This window comes from Miniopterus natalensis, chromosome X, assembly GCF_054644295.1.
Source record: "Miniopterus natalensis isolate mMinNat1 chromosome X, mMinNat1.hap1, whole genome shotgun sequence".
Classification (NCBI taxonomy): Eukaryota; Metazoa; Chordata; class Mammalia; order Chiroptera; family Miniopteridae; genus Miniopterus; species Miniopterus natalensis.
In genome coordinates, this window is record NC_142103.1 from 57,690,360 (window position 1) to 57,713,265 (window position 22,906).

The 22,906-nt window shown below is 40.4% G+C and overlaps 5 pseudogenes; 2 read left to right on the forward strand and 3 right to left on the reverse strand.

Annotated features, from left to right (window-relative positions):
* Positions 1-1,379: 1,379 nt before the first annotated feature.
* On the reverse strand, positions 1,380-3,106 carry LOC107532870 (zinc finger CCHC domain-containing protein 9 pseudogene; annotated as a pseudogene).
* Positions 3,107-13,348: 10,242 nt separating this feature from the next.
* LOC148090508 (U6 spliceosomal RNA) lies at positions 13,349-13,448 on the forward strand (annotated as a pseudogene).
* Positions 13,449-13,812: 364 nt separating this feature from the next.
* LOC107532863 (heterogeneous nuclear ribonucleoprotein A/B pseudogene) lies at positions 13,813-14,340 on the reverse strand (annotated as a pseudogene).
* A 3,643-nt stretch (positions 14,341-17,983) lies between these two features.
* Positions 17,984-18,549, forward strand: LOC107532864 (DNA damage-inducible transcript 4 protein pseudogene; annotated as a pseudogene).
* A 3,035-nt stretch (positions 18,550-21,584) lies between these two features.
* On the reverse strand, positions 21,585-22,506 carry LOC107532865 (heterogeneous nuclear ribonucleoprotein A1-like; annotated as a pseudogene).
* Positions 22,507-22,906: the final 400 nt, after the last annotated feature.

Here is a 22,906-nt window from a genome sequence, read left to right on the forward strand (position 1 = left end):
TGTAGAAACTCCATGGGGTAGGGGGAGAGGTTTTTCCAGCAGGGTGGGTCAATTGCTTCACCCTCAGGTAAAAGCTGATTGGAAGGTAAATGTCTGCCTCTGCAGTATGGGGGAATGACTCTGCACTGGAATCCAAAGGAGTGCCCTCTGAGCTCTATCTCTAGAGCCCACAACCCTAGATTTTCCTCACACAGCTCCAGTCCACTCTGCCCTCTATCTGCTGGAGCCCAAGGTGAGTGGCTGCACACAAAACTTTGTGTTGGCTCTTTAAGAGGGCACCTGCATTTCCATCTGTATCTCCCTGGCAGATAGAAACCTGGCTGCTTTTCACAGCCAGATGTTATATGGGTACCTTTCTCAGTTCTGGTGCTCTGGGCTGGGGAGTCCCGCCAGGGGTTTAGGCCCCAGAGTTCTCAGTGGGAACCCTCCCTCTGGACCGTCAGCTGCTGCCTGTGGGAGCCTGGCCAGCCCTCTCATGCCTCTGCACTTTCTATCAGCCTCTGTGGGGTCTCCACTTTTCCTCATTGGTTATGAGGGTGTTCTCTATCTCATCTTCAGTTGCTGTTGATTGTTCAGGATGGTTTTTCTATATTTTAGTTGTAATTCCAGTTTGGTCCTGGGAGAGTGTCAGTGTAGCTTCCACTCAGTTTGCTTCCATCTTTTTCTCACCTCCCCCCTTTTTAAGGTACTCAGAAAAATAGCAAATAAGTTTTTATTAAACATTAAAAAATACAGCAGATTTTGTGGCAACTTACAAATAAATTGATACTTTGAATCTAAAAAACAATATAACCAAAAATCCATTTCCAATTGCAAAGCAATTAATTACCCTTTGTTTAGGAGTGGTTCAGATGAATGCATAATTTATTTTATTTTTTTAATCCTCACTCCAGGATATGCTTCCACCGATTTTTGAGGGGGCAGGGAAGAGAGAAGGGGGAGAGAAACATTGACACTAGAGAGGAACATCAATCAGTTACCTTCTCCCGTACACACCCTGGCTGGGAATTGAACTGGAGACCTTTTTGGTCTATGCTTCAATGCTCCAACCAACTGAGCCACCCTGTCAGGGCTGCATAATTTTGTTTTTAAGAAAAAGTTGACTGCTACAATTAGATACATAACCACTTAGTTATATATAAGTTCTGTTAAAAAAATTCTTTTAAAGAATCCAATTTAAACATCTTATTCTTTTCTCTAGTGATTTTCTCCAAGAAGTAGAAGTATGGAAGGACAGAACTCAGGAAACTATTTGACCACACCCAGATCATACTGACATCTACAATATAGGCCTCTCCAGGGGAGCCCAGCTTCAATTTGTGAAGAAAGCCCAGTTCAGAATGTAACAACGAGATAGTAATTCATGATAGTACTAATCATTATACAAAATTAACAACTTTAGGTATCTTTGTTATGGGTTTCTGTGTTTTAGGCACATACTAAATTTCTTCATAGTCTGTATTCATTCCCTTTGCCCAGCGACCTACTGTAAGCATTTGATCTGAATTCTGACTTTGAGGACAATCCTTAAAATGTCCCACAGAGCCCTAGCCGGTTTTGCTCAGTGGTTAGAGCATTGGCCCTTGGACTGAAGGGTCCCAGGTTTGATTCTGGCCAAGGGCACATACCTCAGTTGTAGGCTGTATCCCCAGTGCTGGTCATAGCATGTGTGGGAGACAATCAACCGATGTTTCTCTCTCTCTCTCTCTCTCTCTCTCTCTCTCTCTCTCTCTCTCTCTCTCTCTCTCTCCTCCACTCTCTCAGAAAAGCAATGGAAAAAGAATATCCTCACCTGGCCAGGTATGGCTCAGTGGTTGAGCATTGACCTAGGATCCAGGAGATTGATGTTCGATTCCCAGTCAGGGCACATGCCCAGGCTGCAGGTTCGATCCCCAATGACTCTCTCATCATTGATGTTTCTGTCTGTCTCTCTCTCCCTCTCCTTTCCTCTCTCTGAAATCAATAAAGATATATTAAAAAAAAAAAAAAAAAAAAAAAAAGAATATCCTTGATGGGACTAAAAAAAAAATGTCTCACAGAGCCACAAAGTGTGGAGCAACTTCCATCAGCATAGACTCCTGTGGGATTATCAGGGCAAGATCTGGACAGGTGCCTCATTTCCCCACAAACAAAACATTTTGCAAAAGGAAATTCACCTAGAGCTGGGTCTACTTTAGCCTTGCACTTGGTTATTTCCTGCTCTGTAGATCCACATGGATAACATATTCTAGTGTCCATATCTTGATTCTCAAGGGCAGCTGGGCAATTAGCAATCCCATGGCCATGTTTTCTACAATGAAAACATACCATTGCAGTAAAAAATATATATATATCTATCTTTATTGATTTCAGAGAGAGGAAGGGAGATAGAGAGAGAGAGAGAAACATCAATGATGATCATAGGTGGATGCTCAATTGCTGAGCCATGCCGGCTACGCCCATTGCATTTTTCTTTGCTGCTTGTCTTTTTTTTTTTTTTTTAATCCTCACCCGAGGATATTTTTTCCATTGTTTTTTTCAGAAAGAGTGGAAGGGAGGGGAAGAGACAGAGAGAAAGAGAGAGAGAGAGAGAGATAAAGAGAAACATGATGTGGGAAAGACACATCAATTGGTTGCCTCCTGCACATGCCCCATCTGGGCCAGGGATCAAGTCTTCATCTGATCCCCTTGGTCGGAATTGAACCCAGGACCCTTCAGTCCTCAGGCTGATGCTTTAACACTGAACAAAACAAGCTAGGGCTGCTGCTTGTCTTTTTAATCGTCTTCCTTCCCTGAGACTATCTTTCTTTAAAGCAACTGCAATTTCTTCCCTTCCTTCCTGACTGTCTATTGCTATTATCTCCCCATTGTGAACCATCTGTGAATTTTGTTTTAGGGAGTCCATGAATCCATTCACATATTCATTTAAGTACTTCTTTTTCTTTTTGTTCTTTTTGTGTTTTGCTTGGGGTGCATCATTCCTAAGGGACAGCCTATTGACTTCAAGTTGTTCACTCTTGAGGTTTTGACTTTTTTCCTCAAAGGACCCCTTCTTCATATCCTCCCATGAGGTTGCGGGCAAGGGTCTTTTGTTATATGTGGTAGTAATTCATGCCCACCTGGTCATGATTTCATCAGAGGTATGGTATCAGTCTGGCTCAGGGGCTCCTGGGTACCTAGCAGCCAGTCCCTCTGCCCTGCCGCCAGGTCCCAGGAAACCACTGAGGATACTCTGCCCCATCCTGGGGTCCTGGCCCCCACACTCCATTCTGCTGGGCACATCTCCTTACTACCCACCACCTTTTGGTGTACAGGATGATGTTCCAACCAACTGAGCCACACAGACCAAGGCCAGAATATTTTCATCACACCAAAAAGAAACTCTGTACTGGTTAGCAATCACTCCTCATTTCCACCCTCCCCCCAGCCCCAAGCAGCCAATAATCTACTTTCTTTCTCTATGGATTTGCACACTCTGGACATGCATATACGTGGAATAATACAGTATGTGGCCTTTTGGTCTGGTTTCTTTCACTTAGCATAGTGTTTTCAAGGTTCATCCATGTTATAGAATTTGTCAGCACTTAGTTCATTCCTTTTTTAAAAAAGATTTTAAAAATTTATTTTTAGAGAGAGAGGAAGAGAGAGAAACATTGATGTGAGAATGAGAAATTAGTTGGCTGCCTTCTACATGTCACTACTGGGGACTGAGCCTGCAACCTGGGCATGTGCCCTGACCGGGAATCAAACCGGTAAACTTTCCATGCACAGGATGACGCCCAACCAATTGAGCCAGGGCTGGTTTCTTCCTTTTTATGTCTAAGTAGTATTCCATTGTATGAATATACCATATTTTGTTTATCCATTCATCAGCAGATGGACATTTTGGGTGGTTTCTACTTTTTGGGCACTGTCAATGTAAGAAATGTCCAAACTTGTAGAGAATTTTTATGAGTTTGAGTTAAACTGATGACATGCCAGGAAGCAAGATCTTAAATGTTCCAAAGAATAACAGTTTTTCAGTTCCTTTTATACCTTCGGAATTAAGGAGAGACCTTAAGAAAGATTCCATGAACATGGGAGAAATTAAGGCAGTGAAATCTCTTATCCGATTACAAGACAGTTAACAAGATTATGTGTTCTTTTGAGGGTGATTATGCTTCCAAGGAGTCTGAAAAAGAGGCATTTCAAAGGTGTGTTAACCTAGTGCACAAAAACAATGGATAGGGCTTCCTTAAGTTGAAGATGAAACTTTTATATGCCTGGGGCGTGACTACTCACCATGACCTGCCCAGTCAGGAATTTATGATCAGGTCATCCTGAGGTTACTTTTGGTTAGGTTTATTGTGGAACCCCTTTTTAGTTTAAAGCAATATGGTAGTTAATTCTGTGTTTAACATTTTGAGAAACTCATGCTGTCTTCCAAAGCAACCACACCATTTTGCACTCCCACCAGCAGTGGATGAGGGTTCCAGTTTTCTCCACATTCTTGCCAACACTTGTTTACTGTCCATCTTTTTTTAAAAAAAATCATAGCCATCCTTTGGGTGTAGCCACTTTGGAAGTCAGTAGTTCCTCAAAAGCTTAAGTTCAGGTTCTGATCCCCACCCCTCCACCCCCAGAGATTTTGTGGTTTTGTTTCTTTTTAAAATTTGTTTAGTGACTTGTCTGGACTAATTCTGTAGATTCTGTCTCCTCTTCAATGTGTAGCCCATTGATGTTTATGCTCTGTTTATTAAAAATTCTTTTTATTTCTAAGCCTGGCTTCCTCGGTATCATACCTGGGTCAGAATAGCTTAGTGAACAGTCATTTGTTAGAGATTGTCCTTAAACACCTTGGGCCAGTATTATCTTCCAACCTTTGTTGATGGAATTGTGTGTGTGTGTGTGTGTGTGTGTGTGTGTGTGTGTGTGTGTTTGTTGAGAAGCATATTCAAAGTTCAGGGAGTTTACAAGTCTCCCCTAATTTTTACTTTTTGCTAAGGCTTCTCATGTCCCCTCTGTATCTGTGTAGGTCTTTCAGTTCAGCCAGGGAAATGTAGATGGCTAGGGCCCTTTCCAGTACCCTGAGCTTGAGTGCAGCATTGCATGTATGCATAGCCTTCTAGATCACCAAGGATATGGAGGGAGCTTATCAAGTCCCATTAGGGCTGTCTTGTTTACGAATCTCTCTGCTAAACAGGCCTGCTGTTCTGTTGCTTGCTCCCACCATTACTGTGACCTCAGGTAACTGTGATGTTGGTTTTCCCTGATCTAAGTAGTTTGCTATTGTTTTCAACACCCCTGGGCATAGGACTTTTCGTGCTCATTCCTAAACAAGTAATTCCAGTCCAGCAGCCAAGTTGTTGATTTTTAAGGCTTTGTCCTGCTCTGCCCTTGTAAAATCAGCTCTAGTGGAGCTGGGAGTGGGGACGTGAATAGCCTCAAGCTAAAACACCATAGATTCCCACTGTTCTTACTCAAGGTTCAGTAGGTTTTCTTAAACACATCTTTTTTTTTCTTATTTATTTACTTTTTATTATTTTTTAAAAAGTATATCTTTATTGATTTCAGAAGGAGAGGGAGAGAGAGAGAGAAACATCAATGATGAGTCGTCATTGATCGGCTGCCTCCTGTGTGCTCCTGACTGGGGATTGAGCCCGCAACCCAGGCATGTGCCCTGACCAGGAATTGAACTGTGATCTCCTGGATCCTAGGTCAATGCTCAACCACTGAGCCATGCCCAGCCAGGCTCTTAAACACTTCTTAATTTATTGTTTAATTTTGTTCTATTTCCATGGTCCTGAAATGGTTGTTTTTGACAGAGTTGTACAGTTATATCATTGTTTTGGGGGGGAGAGGATTTTCTGATCCCCTCACTCTGCTATTCCTGAAGCCCTGCTTAATTTTTGTTTTAAAAGATCATTCTGGCCCAGCCGGGCGTGGCTCAGCGGTTGAGCATTGACCTAGGATCCAGGCGATCAGGGTTCGATTCCTGGTCAGGGCACATGCCCAGTTGCAGGCTCGATCAATGACTCTCTCATCATTGATGTTTCTATCTGTCTCCCTCTCCTTTCCTCTCTCTGAGATCAATAAAGATACATTTTTTTAAAAAAGAAGATCATTCTGGTAGCAGTGGAAGATCAGTTGGGTACAGGGGAAATTGGTGGTCAGTAGTATAGGGTTTTACTCAGTAATACTTTGTAATTTATGAACAGGAATGGAAAAATATCAATAGTCAGGCTGATTTGTAGGTGGGGATTAGTGGAATAGGTATGGTAGAAAATCGAGGGGATAGGAAAATTAAAAGTGCTGGATACTATCATTGAAGTCCCACTGTCCATGGAATGTTTCCTAGGTAGAGAAGGAAGTGAAGTCCACAGAAACATGGTGCCCTTGGAAAATAGGTAAGAGGCTTGATAAATTAAAGGCCTAAGGAAGTTGGAGGGTAAATTCAAGGAGTGTAAAGTATAGGAGAGGTGGAAAAACTAGTAGTTCAGAGAGTGGATTCTGTGTTTGGTTTTGGAGGTAGAGCCATTACAGTTATCACTACAGAAATAGACAATTGAAATGGAATTGAGATGACATCAGATTAAGATTTGTCAAGGAGCTGTGAGATTTGGGTCTTAGATCATCAAGGGGGATGATGAAGGCTTTCAGATGAAAGAGGGAAAGGTTTAGTGTTCCCAAAGTCTTCAGTGACTGTAGGGGAAAAACCTAGAAGTTGATATTTAACATTGAGAAGGTGATAAAATCAAGTAGTATGAAGTTTGAAGAAAGACAGGCTGTTGAGGGAAGGTGGTAAAATAATACTTTGAGGATCCAGTGAAGAAGATGCTAACTTGATTTTGATATATGGAGAGGTGAATAAAGGAAATGAGCAACCTCCAATTAAGAGCTCTGCAAAGGAAATGGTAGAATTTGAGACACAGAGTTAAGGAGAGGAGATGGAGGCTGAATGAATGAGCAAGACCTAAAGCAAGAAAGTTTTAGGAAATGGTGGATAGGTTTTTGTTGTTGTTGTTGTTTTTTGTTTTTGTTTTTGCTTAAGCAAGGAGTGCAATGAGGGGTATAATAGAACATTGGAATCTATGTGGTTAGTTTAAAACTAGAATATAACTAGAGCCATTATTGTTAAAATATTATTAGTTAGATGATATGCTAAGGAAACTGAACTTATTAATTTTGTTTAGGTATTAGGGAAATTTTGGAACTGGTATTGGTAGCGGGGAAGCTGACAGTTTTGGAATACTTTGACTATGACGTATGTGAAATTGGTATATAATTAGTAAGCTGTGCTTTTAAAAAAAAAAAAATTTACCTGTCTTCATGTAAATACCTTTTGGGCCACATTTTTAAAAAAATATATTTTTGCTGATTTCAGAGAGAGGAAGGGAGAGGGAGAGAGAGAGTTGAAACATCAATGATGAGAGAGTCATCATTGATTGGCTGCCTCCTGCATGCCTCTGAGGGACCGAGCCTGCAACCTGGGCATGTGCCCTGACCCACAGTCTCCAGGATCATAGGTTGACACCCAGCCACTGAGCCACACCCAGCCAGGCTATAATTAGTAAGTTTTCAATGACACCATAGGAATTGAAGTTGACTATAGATCATAATTTTGATAGGAATGTGTTCAGTAGACTGTAATGAATTTTGGTCTTTCTGTAATTAGAAAATTGGAGCTTTAAAAATGTATTGACTTTTTGGAATACTCTTTTTTTATTCTTTTCCAGAACCATCTGCAAACTGCAATATATAGAGGACTCTATAGGATCTGGTTCAGTGTGAGGGTTTTGATCTCAATTGCCCTGACTCTATTTTATGATTGTGTCTATGTATAAGTAAGATATGTAGCTAGAAGGAAATGAAAAGAGAAATTGTAAAGCAAAAATGAGACTGAATTGGAGATGTAGAGCTCCAGTTTTGGAAGCCTTAAGATTAACTGCTGTGATGGTAATTTGACACATTTTCAGTTTTAGCTATCATTTGTTATGAACTGAAAGAACATTGAAATAATTGGATACAGAGGTGCATAATTGCTGGCAATGGGATGGAGGTATGGAGTTGGTTAGTTGGCAAGGAGCCTTAGAGCTAGCTTTTTTATATTAATACTGTATATTTGGTATTGGAGAACAACAGAAAAATTATTTATGATAACTCTGGGGACTTATTATATTGATTTCTACTGTTATAATATGAATGTGTTTAATAGTTATTCTTATAAATGTAATATTTCTTTTTTTATCATTCCAGCAGCCATCAGAAAAGGGATAACAGAAAAGCTATTGTCTGTACAGTCCTCTTAATCATTTGAGACATGGGATATTGAGCTCTTAGGCTGTCAGAATTCCAGTTCATGAGGCAATCTGTATCATTCTGGTCTAGCCAGGTAACTAGTTCCTATGGACTAGTTTCATGTTCTCTAGAAAAGAACAAGAAAAAAAAAGCAAAGAAGGTGAGTATAGAAAAATATAGATATGATTCTTAGATGCCAGAGGAGAAGTTAAGGCCTGGTCCTTAAGCAGCAAAAGAGCAGGAGAGAACCTCAGGGCTTACATACAATCTCAGTGGAGTCGTAGCCATGAAACATAAACACACTGGAAGAACTAAGTCTGTTTTGTGACCTGGCTTAACTTCAAGAATGAAGAAATTTAGATTGAACTGCAATAAAAATATCTATGAAGGCAACGTTAAATAGGAAGGAAGTATGCTTTAAAATTAAAATAGATAGAAATTTAATTGTAATGTATCTTTTTCAAATGAAATATTAGCTGTATAGAGATGATAGTTATATTTTAAATATTTATTTAATATTTAATAGTTAAGAGAATGAATCCTGGCTCTTTCACTTACTAGCTGTGTGATCATGGGAAAATTACTTACCTTCCCCAAACCCCAGTTTCTTTACCTGTCAAATAAATTAATGAAATTTATATGGCTATAGTAAGAATTAAATGAAAAAATATATATAGTATATAGTATGATGCCTGGCACATACTTAGAACTCAATATATAGTCACTATTATCAGGCGGTGTGAGAGTAAATGAGATGGATGTTCAATAAGGTGATGAATTATTCTTCACAGATAGATATGCAATTAGTTATTTCTTGTCAGAGCAGCTTGCAGCACGAATTTTCAGGATCAGAACTTCTTGGAGATCAGGCTACAATGAGTGCTAATTAGGTTATTTTGAAGGAGGGTAATTTCCATTGTTTCCTGAGTTTGTAACAAATTAGGTCTTCTATATACTTTTATTCCAGAATAATGCTTTTAACATTAGTATTTTTAATTAGATTTACCATTAGTGTCTGTAATATTTTTGTTTGTTTAACTTGAATCTTGAATTTTGGAGAAGATGGCAAAATGATGGACAGGCCAGGTAGACAGGCCATGCTAGCTGAAAAACAGAAGATGGTAAGAGTATTAAAGGTAAAGGTTTCTCCACAGTTAGTGTGGATCACCTTTTGCATCTAATTCATTTAGGTCACTTGTCTGGGTAGAGTGAAGTGGAATGCCTTGAGTTGAAATGTCACAGGGATCCTAAAACAGAGGTCCTAATGAAGCTCCTGGCCCGCCTATTTAAGTTAAGGAGGAAGAGATAGGCTTTTCAGTCTAGATAGACTTTTTTTTTTTTTTAAAAATGTCTTTATTGATTTCAGAGAGAGGAAGGGAGAGGGAGAGAGAGATAGAAATATCAATGATGAGAGTCATTGATTGGCTTCTTCCTGCCAGTCCCCTACCGGGGGTCATGCCCACAACCTGGGCATGTGCCCTGACCAGGAATCACACTGTGATCTCCTAGATCATAGGTCTATGCTCAGCTGCTGAGCCACGCCGGCTGGGCTACACAGCTTTTTATGGACCTAGTTTTTTAGGCCTAAAAAGGAGCCATGGAAGAGAAAGTTTAAAGGTATAGGATTTTTGTTGTTTTTATTTCATATTTTGTTTGAAGAGTCTCTGATTTATTTTATTTTTTTCTTTTAAAGACTTTATTTTTTAGAGCAATTTTAGGTTCCTGCCCTGACACATGTACATCTTTCCGTACCATCAACATCCTGCACCATCCTATACATTTGGTATAACTAGTGAACCTACATAGACAAATCATAATCACCCCAAGTCCATAGTTTACATTAGAGTTCACTCTTGGTGTTGTACATTCTATGTGTTTTGACAAATGTATAATGACATCTATCCACCATTAGTGTCATACAGAATAATTTCACCACTCTAAAAATCTTATGTGCTCGCCTCTTTTTCCCTCTCTACTTCCTAACCCCTGGCAACCATTGATCTTTTTACTGTTAACATAGTTTTGATCTGATTTTAAAAAACATATTTGCTGAAGTATAATTCATACATCACACAGTTAACCCATCTAAAGTGTACAATTCTATTGTATAATTCAATATATTGATCTTTTCAAAGAACCAACTTTTGGTTTCATTGATTTTTCTCTATCGATTTCCTGTTTTCAATCTCATTGTTTTCAGCTCTAATTCTTATTTTTCTTTTCTTCTGCTTACTTTGTATTTAATTTGCTCTTCTTTTTCTTGTTTTCTAAGGTGGAAACTTTGATTATTGGTTTTGGACCTTTCTTCTTTTCTAATGTAGGCATTCAATGCTATAAACTTCCCTCAAAGCACTGCTTTTGCTGCATCCCACAAATTTTGATAAGCTGTATTTCCATTTTCATTTAGTCAAAGCCTTTTAAAATTTCTCTTGAGATTTCTCCTTTGACACATGTGCTATTTAGAAGTGTGCTGTTTAATCTCTATACATTTTAGGATTTTTCCGATATCTTTCTGTTATTGATTTCTAGTTTAATTCCATTGTGTTCTAAGAGCAGAAATTGTATCATTTCTAGTCTTTAAAATTCTTCTCTTTATATTGTTAAGATGTGTTTTATCACCCAGAATGTGATCATTTTTGGTGACTGTTCCATGTAAGCTTGAAAAGAATGTGTCATCTGGTGTTGTTGGATGAAGTTGTCTATAGATATCAATTATATCCAGTTGCTTGATGATAGTGTTGAGTTCAACTATATCCTTACTGATTTTCTGACTGTTGGATATGTCCATTTCTGATAGAGGGGTGTTGAAGTCTACGTCTAAGATACTGGATTCATCTATTTCTCTGCAATGCTATTAGTTTTTGCCTCACATAATTTGATGCTTTGTTTTAGGAACATACATGTTGAGTGTTGTTAAGTCTTCTTGGAGAAGCAACCTTTTTATCCCTGATAATTTTTCTTGCTTTGAAGTCTACTCTGTATGAAATTAATATGGCTACTCCTGCTTTATTTTGATTATTGTTAGCATGGCATATTTTCATCCATCTATTTACTTTTAACCTATATATGTCTTTATATTTATTTATTTAATTATTATTAATTTTTAATCCTCACCCAAGGATAATTTTTCCATTGCTTTTCAGAGAGAGTGGAGGGAGGGAAGAGAGAGAGAGAGAGAGAGAGAATGAGAGAATGAGAGAATGAGAGAGAAACACCAATGTGAGGCACATGGATTGGTTTCCTCCTGCATACACCCCGACCTGGGCTGGGGATCAAGCCTGCAACCGAGGTACATGCCCTTGACTGGAATTGAACCTGAGACCCTTCACTCCACAGGCTGATGCTCTAACCACTGAGCTAAACAAGCCAGGGCTATCTTTATATTTAAAGTGGGCTTCTTGTAGATAACATATAACTGGTTCTTGTTTTTTGATCCATTCTGACAATCTCTATATTTTAATTGGCATATTTAGACCATTATTATTTAAAGTGATAATTATTTACCATATTTATTAGTGTTTTCTATTTGTTGCCCTTCTTTGTTCCTATTTTTTAATAGTTCTTTTGTTTTATTGTTGACACTATTGCAGATGTTCCCATTTTGCTCCCCTCCATCCAGACCTCCCCTACCCCAGCCTTCACCACATTGTTGTCTGTGTCCATGGGCTATGCGTATATGCATATAAGTTCTTTGCTTAATCTCTTCCAGTCCCCTCACCCTCCCCTCTGAGATCTGTCAGTCTGCCCCATGTATCCATGCCTCTGGTCTTATTTTGTTGGTCAGTTAATTTTGTTCATTAGATTCCACATATAAGCAAGATCATATGGTATTTGCCTTTCTCTGACTGGCTTATTTAGCTTAGCAAATTAATCTCCAGCTCCATCCATGCTGTTGCAAAGGGTAAGAGATCCTTCTATTTTACAGCTGCATAGTATTCCATTGTGTAAGTATATCAGAGCTTTTTTATCCACTCATCTACTGATGGACATTTGGGCTGTTTCCATATCTTGGCTATTATAAATGATCATAGGGGTGCATATATTCTTTCTGGTTGGTGTTTCAGGATTCTTAGGATATATTCACAGAAGTGGGATCACTGGGTCAAATGGCAGTTCCATTTTTAATTTTTTGAGGAACCTTCATACTGTTTTCCACAGTGGCTGTACCAGTCTGCATTCTCACCAGTAGTGTACTAGGGTCTTTGTTCTTATTTTTGTCTTCTACTCTTTTTCTGTCTTTTTTGGTTTTATTTATTTATTTGGAGGGGGTGTTATTTTAAAAAATTTTTTTCCATTTTTCAATTACAGTTTACATTCAATATTATTGTGTGTTAGTTTCAGTTATACAATATAGTGGTTAGACAATCATATACTTTACAAAGTATTCCCTCCTGATATTTCTAGTACCTACCTGGCACCATATGTAGTCATTACAATATTATCAACTGTATTCCCTATACTGTTTTTAAATCCCCATGACTATTTTGTAACTACCAATGTGTCAATCTGTTCACATTTTTACCCAATCCCCCAACCCTCTGGCAACCATCAGTCTATTTTCTGTATCTATGAGTCAGTTTCTGTTTTGTTTGTTCATTTATATTGTTCTTTAGATTTTACATATAAGTAAAATCATACAGTATTTGTCTTTCTCTGACTATCTTATTTCACTTAGCATAATACCCTCTAGGTCTATCCATGCTGTTGCAAATGATAAGATTTCATTGTGTTTTTTTATGGCCAAGTAATATTCCATTGTATATATGCACCACAGCTCTTTTTTGTTTGTTTTTTTTGTTTTGTTTTTTGTTTGTTTGTTTATCCACTCCTCTATTGATGGGTACTTGGGTTGGTTCCATATCTTGGCTATTGTATAATGCTGCAATGAACATAGGGGTGGGTATATTCTTTTGAATTAGTGTTTTGGGTTTCTTTGGATGGGGGTGGTGTTATATTTTTATTTCAAAAGCTTGGATAGCTTCAATATCCAGGTTGTGGCAAAATCTGGATATCTTATAATACATTAGATTCCAAAAGGTACCAAAAGGTAAAGTAAAATTAACACTTCCATTACAGGAAATGTATAACACAGATAATGTAAAATTAAATGGTGTCTTGGAATGATACAGAGTAGATTAGCATGGTCCCTGCTCAAGGATGACATGCAAATTCATAATGCATTCCATACTTTCCAGGAAAAGACCTGGGGGGGAAAAGGTGAGATTGATTTCCTAAGATAGACCTCTTTACAACCAGAGTCCACAGGTCCAATCTGCAAGGCGGCTGCGAAAAGCAGACCCTCTCATCTGGTTCTGGGTAATCCTGTAATAAAATCAGCCCTCGACGCTGCTCTGGCCACAGACATCACACACTGCTTAATACAACTAGAGCTGTGGAAACAGTAAATAGGAGAATGATTTCAGGGCAGCAGGAGTTCAAATAAGATGCATATGGGACAAGCCTTTGAAAGTATATCAAGTTAAATTTTGTATATAATTGTTTGTGAGCATTCACTCGATATCCAGACAAAGTGTGTGCAGTTAGTCCAGGAGTGCCTCAGTATGGCTTGTAGTTATTATGATGGCCACCATGTCACTGGCTTTTCCCCAGTAATTCTTACTAACTTGACTGTAGCCATAGCCCAGACCATAGCCATAATGGCCATAGGGCAAGTAGTTATAGCCCGTTGTAATCCTGCTGGGTAGCCCTAGCCCTGATTCCAACTCTGTCTCTTACCTCCTCCACTTTGGCCACCAGCACTGCTACTTTGGTTCACTAGGTTGCAGCTCCAGCAGCCCCCAGAGCCATACTGCTGCTATTGATAGACTTCTTTGGGCTGGGACACCTTGATTTCATACTTATATCCACTGATGGTATAGAACTTTTTCTCTAGAACCTTCTTCACAGGTTCCTCTTTAAAGGGGATTAAAACAAAGCCTCCTCTTCAACTTTAGATCCATTGGAAGCTCAATGGCCTTGATCTCCCCAAGCTCACCAAAATACTCTCTGATCTCAGTGGCTTTGGGATTCAGACCCCCCATCCCCGACAGAACTTTTCTTTACTGGATCCTTCTTCTTGGCCATGCATGGCCTTTTGGGGGGTGAGTGACACTGCCATCCAGCCTATGCCCTTTCTGATATAGGACCTTCTCCACACTGGCTGCATCTTTGAAGAGGGTAAACCCAAACCCTCTTGACAGGCCAGTGTTTTATTGTGCAGTCAACAACCTCTCCAAATTTGGTAAAATAATCCTTTAGGTAGCTTGTGCTGGTAACACAGCTCAGGCCAACAAGACCATTTCCCCCAAGTCCTCCAGAGTCCTCCATGTTCTTCCTGGCTTTGATCTGGTCACTGATGGCGGTGCTCCTCTGGTTGCCAGCAAGGGGAGTTACTTGTCCGCCTTCCTTCAGTGCCTGAACACCTCCGGCAGCCAGTGACTAGCCTTCTGTGGCAGCCTCTTGCCCATTTGCGCCTCTCATCTCCACAGGATGCTCCATACCCGGTTACCACTTGCAAGGCCAGGGTGTGGCGCCTTCTGACCAGGAGGCCTGCTGGGCCCCACCTCCTCTTCTCATAGGCACTGTGACCAGGCATGCTCCGCCCACCACCCCGAGTGCACAACCAAGGCCAACAACCAACAAGCTCGCTGGGACCCCGAAGGGACTGCTGTCTCTGTCTCTTGTGATTTTAATTGAGTTTTGTACAATTCCATTTTGTCTCTTTCTTAGCATATCAATTATAGTGGGTTTTTTTTTTTTTAGTGTTTTTTGTGTGGTTTTCAATATACATTTACAGCTAATCCAAGTCCACTTTTCAAATAAAATTATACTGCTTTGCAGGCAGCATGAGTTCCTTATAATAACAAAATAGTCCTAATTCCTCCCTTCTGTCATTCATTTCACATACATACACACACACAAGCATACATAATTGAATACATTGTTGCTATTATTATCTTGAGCAAATTGTTATCTATTAGTTCAATTAAAAGTAAGAACAATTTCTTCTGTTCCTTTTTCTTCTCCTTCTGATATTCCCATTATGCTTATTACACTTTTTTTTTTTTTTTTTGCTTGACCCACAGTTCTTCATATTCTATTCTGGTTTGCTTTGTAGGTCTTTTCCATTTTGCTTTTCATTTTTGGAAGTATCTATTGATATGTCCTCAAGCATACAGATTCTTTCCTCAGCCATGTGCAGTCCACTAATGAGCCTGTCAAGAACATTCTTTTTTTAAAAAAATATATCTTTATTGATTTCAGAGAGAGGAAGGGAGAGGGAGAGAGAGATAGAAACATCAATGATGAGCAAGTCATTGATCGGCTGCCTCCTGCACGCCTCCAACTGCAGATGGAGCCCGCAACCCGGGCATGTGCCCTGACTGGAAATCGAACCCCAATCGCCTGGATCTTAGGACGACACTCAACTACTGAGCCACACACGGCTGGGCAAGAACATTCTTAATTTGTTAGTATTTTTTATCTCTAGCAATTCTTTTTGATTCTTTCTTAGAATCTCTATCTTTCTGTTTAAATTACTCATCTGTTCTTGCATGTTATCTACTTTTTCCATTAGCGCCCCTAGCATATTAATCATAGTTGTTTGATAATCTGGCATATTTGGGTCTGGTTCTGATGTTTGCTTTATCTCTTCAAAATGTATTTTTTGCTTTTTAGTATGCCTTGTATTTTTTTGTTGTAAGCCAGTATGATGTACTAGGTAAAAGGAACTTTGATAAATTGGCCTATAGTACTGTACTGGTAAGGTGTGGCACAAACAAAGCCTTTTTTTAAAAGAATTTTTTTTTGAACCTCACCTGAAGATACTTTTTCCATTGCTTTTCAGAGGGGGAGGGGGAGAGAGAGAGAGCGAGAGCGAGGAGAGAGAAACATTGATGTGAGACAGACACATCAATTGGTTACCTCCCACACTCACCCTGACCTGGGATTGAGCCTGCAACCGAGGTACATGCCCTTGGTCAGAACTGAACCCTGGGACCCTTCAGTCCAGAGGCTGACACTCTAACCACTGAGCCAAACCGGCTAGGGCAGGAGAAGCCTTTTATAGTCCTATGATTAGGTCTCAGTTTAGTGAGTCTGTGACCCTAGGCTTTGAACTTCATAACTGTCTCTCAGTTTTTTCTCCCCCCTTAGTTGGTTCAGGGTGGCTAGAAGAGGTAGGAGTTGGGCATTTTCCTTCCCCCAGGTTGGTTAGGCTCTGATAAAACCTCAATAGGTTAGGCTCTGGTAAAATAGTTTCTCTTGGGGGCATGTCTTGTTAGGTAGAACAGAATGGTCTGACATACTTCAAAATGATTACTTTTCCCTCTTCCTACTGGAATCCTGAGGACATTTTTCATCAGTCTTCCGTGTAAGAACCTGGAGGTAAAAGTAACAAAACTGTGGGGGTCCCCCATGACTGTGTCTCCCAGGAATTTTAATCTCTCAGACTTGTCCACTCTGAGCCTAGCATGTCATCAATTACAGTTCAGGTTTTTCTACCCTGGTACTGATTCTTGTGGAGGTATCTGCTTGTGGTATACTTTAGGTTCTGTCACATAACAGTCATTAAGGTCCTTGGGTTAGGGAGCCTAGATTCTGGACACATGTTGTGGCCACTAATTTAATTTAGAATGTGGAGGGTTGACTCTTTACAGCAGGGAAAATAAAACGTAGATTGTCTAAATAACTAATCCTTTGAATTCTCCTCAAGGAAATTTTTGTGCTTTATTTTTTTATTATTATTTTAATCCTCACCTGGGGATATTTTTCCCAATGCTTTTTCAGAGAGAGAGAGAGAGAAAGAGAGAAAGAGAGAAACATTAATGTGAGAGAGACACATAGATTGGTTGCCTCCTGCATGTGTCGGGGATCGAGCCTGCAACTGAGGTATGTGCCCTTGGCTGGAATCAAACCCAGGACCCTTCAGTCCATAGGCCAATGCTCTAACCACTGAGAAAAACCGGCTTGGGCTAAATTTTTGTTCTTTAAAAATAGTTCCCCCACTGAATTGTCTTTTTATAAGTGTGGCTCAGATCTCGATAAACAACAAATTTGAAGAAACAAAGACAAAAGCATACGATCTCACTTATATGTGGAATCTAATGAACTAAGTAAACTGACGAACAAAATAAGACCAGATGTATGGATTTGTGGAACAGACTGACAGATCTCAAAGGGGAGGGGGGTGGGAAAGGACTGGAAGAGATTAAACAAAGAACTTATATGCATATACACATAACCCATGGACACAGACAACAATGTGGTGAAAGTGAGGGGGGCAGGGGCTAGGTAGAGGGGGGAAAAGGGTGGGGAAAATGAGGAACATCTGTAATAGTGTCAACAATGAAAAAATATATCTGAAATATTAAAAAATAAGTGTGGGCTCTTATGTGTGCCTTTGGAACCCAGAGCACGGCCCAATCCCTGTGCCTTCCTTCATGCACACCTTCTTTTATGGCACTTCACAGACAATACATCATTACAAATTGAAGACTGTCTTCCAAAATGGCTGTAACATTCTACTTCCCTACCAGCAATCCCAGACCTGCATCGGTTTGTGGGCCACTTTGATCAGCCCACTTGGCCCACTGGCAGGTTACTGGAAGACTCCTTGGATCTTACGGGATAGCTGTAGCAGTTCCTGCTGACCTCACCAGTTGCGTCCTCTGCCCTACTGCACCCTGAGCTGAGCTCATCTGTAAACATCCTAGCATTGGTCCTCACTATGCCTGGCCTTTGGGATTGCTTCTTGTCGTCCTCCTCCTCTGTGTTTATCCTTGTCCTGAACTCCCACCCCAAATCAGACACTGCGCTCAGCCTAGGGTTGGCGGCCAGAAAAGAGGTGCTCTGCTGCTGCGTGTGCCTGGAGAGCTCAGAATGCGAGTCTCTGGACAGCAGCAACAGTGGCTTTGGGCTGGAGGAAGATGCAACATACCTGGATGGGGTGCCCCTGCCCGACTTTGAGCTCCTTAGAGTCCCTGAGGACGAGCACCTATGTGCCAGTCTGATGCAGCTGCTGCAGGAGCGCCTGGCCCAGGCACGACTGGGCTCATGGGGCCCCAGCACTTGCTGTTGCCTGGCCAGCTGGTGAGCCAGGTGGGCAAAGTACTATTGTGCCTGGCCTACAGTGAGCCGTGCGGCCTGCGGGAGGCGCTGCTGGCCATTTACGTAGAACAGGGCAAGAGGTGCCACAGCATGGGCCAGCTGTCCCTCTACTGCATCCTGGTGCCCACCTTCCAGCTGACCCTCGTGCTGCACCATGTGCCTTATTTTTTTGTTACTGACAGTTAAGACAACAGTGGTGTGACAGTCAGGAGAGCAGCTGGGCTGCACTGGCTGCACTGGCCTCTGCACGGTAGCCCACCCTGGTGGGAGGGGTAGGTCATTGAGGTGTTTTGTGTATCTCATGATCCGAAGGGGCCCAATGTGTTTGTTCTTTGTTTTTGCATCTTTTTTTGATCAGAGCCTCACTATTGACCTGTTCTAGGCAGTGATGTTATAGATGCATGAATTTTAAGAGTAGAAAGGGGTGGGTGTAGGGGTCACTTGGGGGATCTTTGACATAAAGAAAACACACAACTACAAACTGCATTTGACCCATTGCCCCACTGTGTACCAGGTACCTGTGCATCAGCTTTCCCTAAGCAGTTATTCTTGTAAGTAGTGTCTCAGATATGTTTTACATTCTCTCTGAGCATTCTAAAATTTGGATATATGAAAGATGTATCTGATAAGGGGTTAATCTCCAAAGTTTACAAAGAACTTATACTACTCAGCAAGAGGAAGACAACACAATTAAGGAATGGGCAAAGGACCTGAATAGACACTTCTCCAAGAGGACATACAAATGGCCAAGAGACACATGAGAAAATGCTCAACATCGCTAATCATCAGAGATGCAAATTAAAACCACAATGAGATATCACCTCACACCTGTCAGAATGGCCACCACCAACAAATCAACAAACGACACGTGCTGGAGAGGATGTGGAGAAAGGGGAACCCTGGTAAACTGCTGGTGGGAATGCAGACTGGTGCAACCACTATGGAAAACAATTTCGAGGTTCCTCAAAAAATTAAAAATGGAGCTGCCTTTTGACCCAATGATCCCACTTCTAGGAATATATCCTAAGAATCCTGAAACACTAATCAGAAAGAATATATGCACCCCTATGTTCATAGCAGTGCAATTTATGGTAGCTAAGATCTGGAAACAGCTCAAGTGCCCATCAGTAGATGAGTGGATAAAAAAGCTGTGGGACATTTACACCATGGAATACTACGCAGCTGTAAAGAAAAAGGATCTTGTACCCTTTGGGACAGTATGGATGGACCTGGAGAAAATTATGCTAAGTGAAATAAGCCAGGCAGATAAAGACAAACATCACATGATCTCACTTATATGTGGAATCTAAAGAACTTAATAAACTGATGAACAGAATAGATTCAATGACATGGAAGTATAGATCAGACTGATGAATGTCAGAGGGATGGAGGAGGGCGGGTGGGTGGAGGGGGAGAGAGTAACCAAAGAACTTATATGCATATGTGCACAATCCAAGGACATGGACAATGGTGGGGAGAGGGACTGGGGAGGGGGATGGGATGGAGTAGAATGGGTCATTGGGGAGAAAAAGGGACATCTGTAATATTTTAAACAAAAATAAAATTAAGAAAAAAAATTGGATATATGAGATTACCTTCAAAACAAAGAATAAAGTTAGATAAGCTGATTGCATTTGGAGAGATATTCTTTATAATCCTACATGTCTTGGACTTCAAAATTGTAAGAAAATTTAGATGCATTTTACAACTATGACCTCTTTATCCTCCTTGTCTAAGCTCTCCAGCCCCCGCGTATGTTTGGGGATCTGATTTTTTTATTCCCCTGGGATCTGATATGGACTGTCTTACAAGGATCCTTTAATTGATGGAGAAGGAAAGTCTTTTCACTTTCTTGATATGCCTTTTGAAACACTAAAGTTTTATTTTTAAAATTATTTTATCTTATTATTCTTATTTTTAATCTTCACCCGAGGATATTTTTTCCTGCATGGGCCGGCTGTGGATTGATTCTGCAACCGAGGTGCATGCCCTTGGCTGGAATTGAACCTAGAACCCTTTAGTCTGAGGGCTGATGTTCTAACCACTGAGCCAAACTGGCCAGGGCTGAAGAACTAGTTTTAAATTTTGGTTAAGTCCAATGTATCTATTTTTTATGTAGTTATTTGTGTTTCTGTGTCATACCTAAGAATCCATTACCCAATCCAAGGTAATGAAGATTTACACTTATGTTACATTTAGGTCTTTAATCTATTTTGAGTTAATTTTTGTATATAATGTAAGGTAAGGGTCTAACTTTATCTTCTGCATGTGGCTGACTATATAGTGTTCCCAGTGACATTTGTTGAAAAGACAAGTTTTCCCTATTGAAAATATTTGGCACCCTTTTCAAAAATCAGTTGACCACACATACCACACAAACCACAATGGGTTTATTTCTGGACTCTCAATTATATTCTGTTGATCTTTATGTCTCTCCTTATTCTAGAACAACACTGTCTTTTTTTCCCCCAAGAGGGTATTACATTGTCTATTGATTACACATGATAATGACTGATATACAAGCTTCATTCCCATCTATAATTTTATGTTACCATAATCCATTTTAGATATATTGCATAGGATGTGCCAACAATCATTAGTAACCAAATAAACTCCACAACTCTGCTTGGGTGACCCTTTTAATGGTGAACTCCAGGTCACGATACAGTAACGGTCAATTCAACTACACCAAGGTTTCTGAAGACAATGGCTTCTATGCCCAAGCAGGTTGTAAATAAATTTCAAATGGAACCTGATGTCACCCTGAAGAAATTCTAACTTCACACTGTGGGAGTAATTTACCGAGATGGCTTCAGAGCAGACTAACTGTACACAGCACATTTTTAAAAGACACATATATTCAGAGTCATGATTAGACTATTCTATTTAGCAATCAACAACATGCGTGCAATATATATATATATTAAAACCCTTTGTTGGAATGCTTTACACTTTTCACAGAATAGAAATTAAAATAACCTGTTATAAAAATAGTCATAAATACAGTCCTTAAATGTTTTGTCCATAAACATGAATATTATTTAAAACATGTCTTCTTGGTAGCAGCTAGGCCCTGCCACCACTTGTGCTTGGCTGAGTTCATAAATCTGTTGTAACTCGTAGCTTCCTTGTCATTTTTTTGGCTCTTCTCTCCTGCTAAGCTTTGTTTCCTGGCAGTAAGGAGAACCTTCTGCCACTGCCATAGCTACCGCTGCTTGGTCTTATGGTTTGGCAAAGTATTGGCCTCTACCATCATAGGGGCCAGAGTTTCTGTCTCCAAAGTTTCCTGTTTTCATGGGTCCAAAATTTGAAGATTGATTGTTGTATTTGCCAAAATAATTGTAGTTTCTGCTACCTCCAAAATTGCTTCCACTACCACCACCAAAGCTGTTATAGCTGTGTCATAGCTACCACTCCCGCAATAGCCACTGCCATGGTTCCCATAACCTTGCCCACCACTTCCATAGCCTCTGCTTCCTCTAGAGTAGCCAGAATGGGCTCCTCCATAACCACCATCATTACCAAATCCATTATAGCCATCCCCACTGCCACCATATCCACCACCACCACAGCTGCCACCAAAGCCACCTCAACCACTGAAGTTTCCTCCATGAGCAAAGTTGACATTCCCACCAAAACCGCCTCCATGACTACCTGTGAAGTTTCCAGAACTTCTTCAGCCTCTTTGGCTGGATGAAGCAGTAGGCATCTCTTTCTTAGATAGGGTGTTCCTTACTTCACAGTTGTGGCCATTCACAATATGGTATTTCTGAATGACAATCTTGTCTACAAAGTCATGGTCATCAAAAGTTTCAGAAGCAAAGCCTCTCTTTTTGCCATTGTCTTGGTTAGTCAGGATTTCAATCACTTCAATTTTCTGATACTGTTCAAAATAAACTCTTAGGTGATGTTCCTCAGTGTCTTCTTCAATACCACTGACGAAAGTCTTTTTCACAGTTAAATGTGCACCCGGTCTTTGAGAATCTTCTCTTGAGACAGCCCTCTCTGGTTCCACAACTCTTCCATCCACCTTGTGTGGCCCTGCATTCATGGCTGCATCCACATTCTCCACAGTGGCATCGTGACAGACCCAAAGTCTCTGGAGCACGTGGTGTTTGGATTTCTCATCACCACAGTCTATGAGCTTCCCCGTTGCTCAACGTGGCTCCTCAGATTCTCATCAGTTGTTTCAAAGCTCAAACCTCCAACAAAGAGCTTCCACAGCTGTTCAGGCTCTTTGGGAGACTCTGACTTAGATATGACGACTGTGGGAGGGGAGACTTTAATGATGCTTACTTGACAGTGTCCACTGGCAGAAAGCCAGAGCAACACTGTCTTGATTACTGTAGTGTGGTAGTAAGTTTTGAAATTAGGAAATGTGATTTCCTCAAGCTTTGTCCTTGGATTTTCAAGATTGTTTTGGCTATTTTGGGTCCCTTGAATTTCCATAAGAGTTTTATGTTCAGCTTATAAATTTCTTCAAAGAAACAAGCTGGAATTTTGATGGAGATTGCATTGAATCTATAGATCAGTTTGGGAAGCA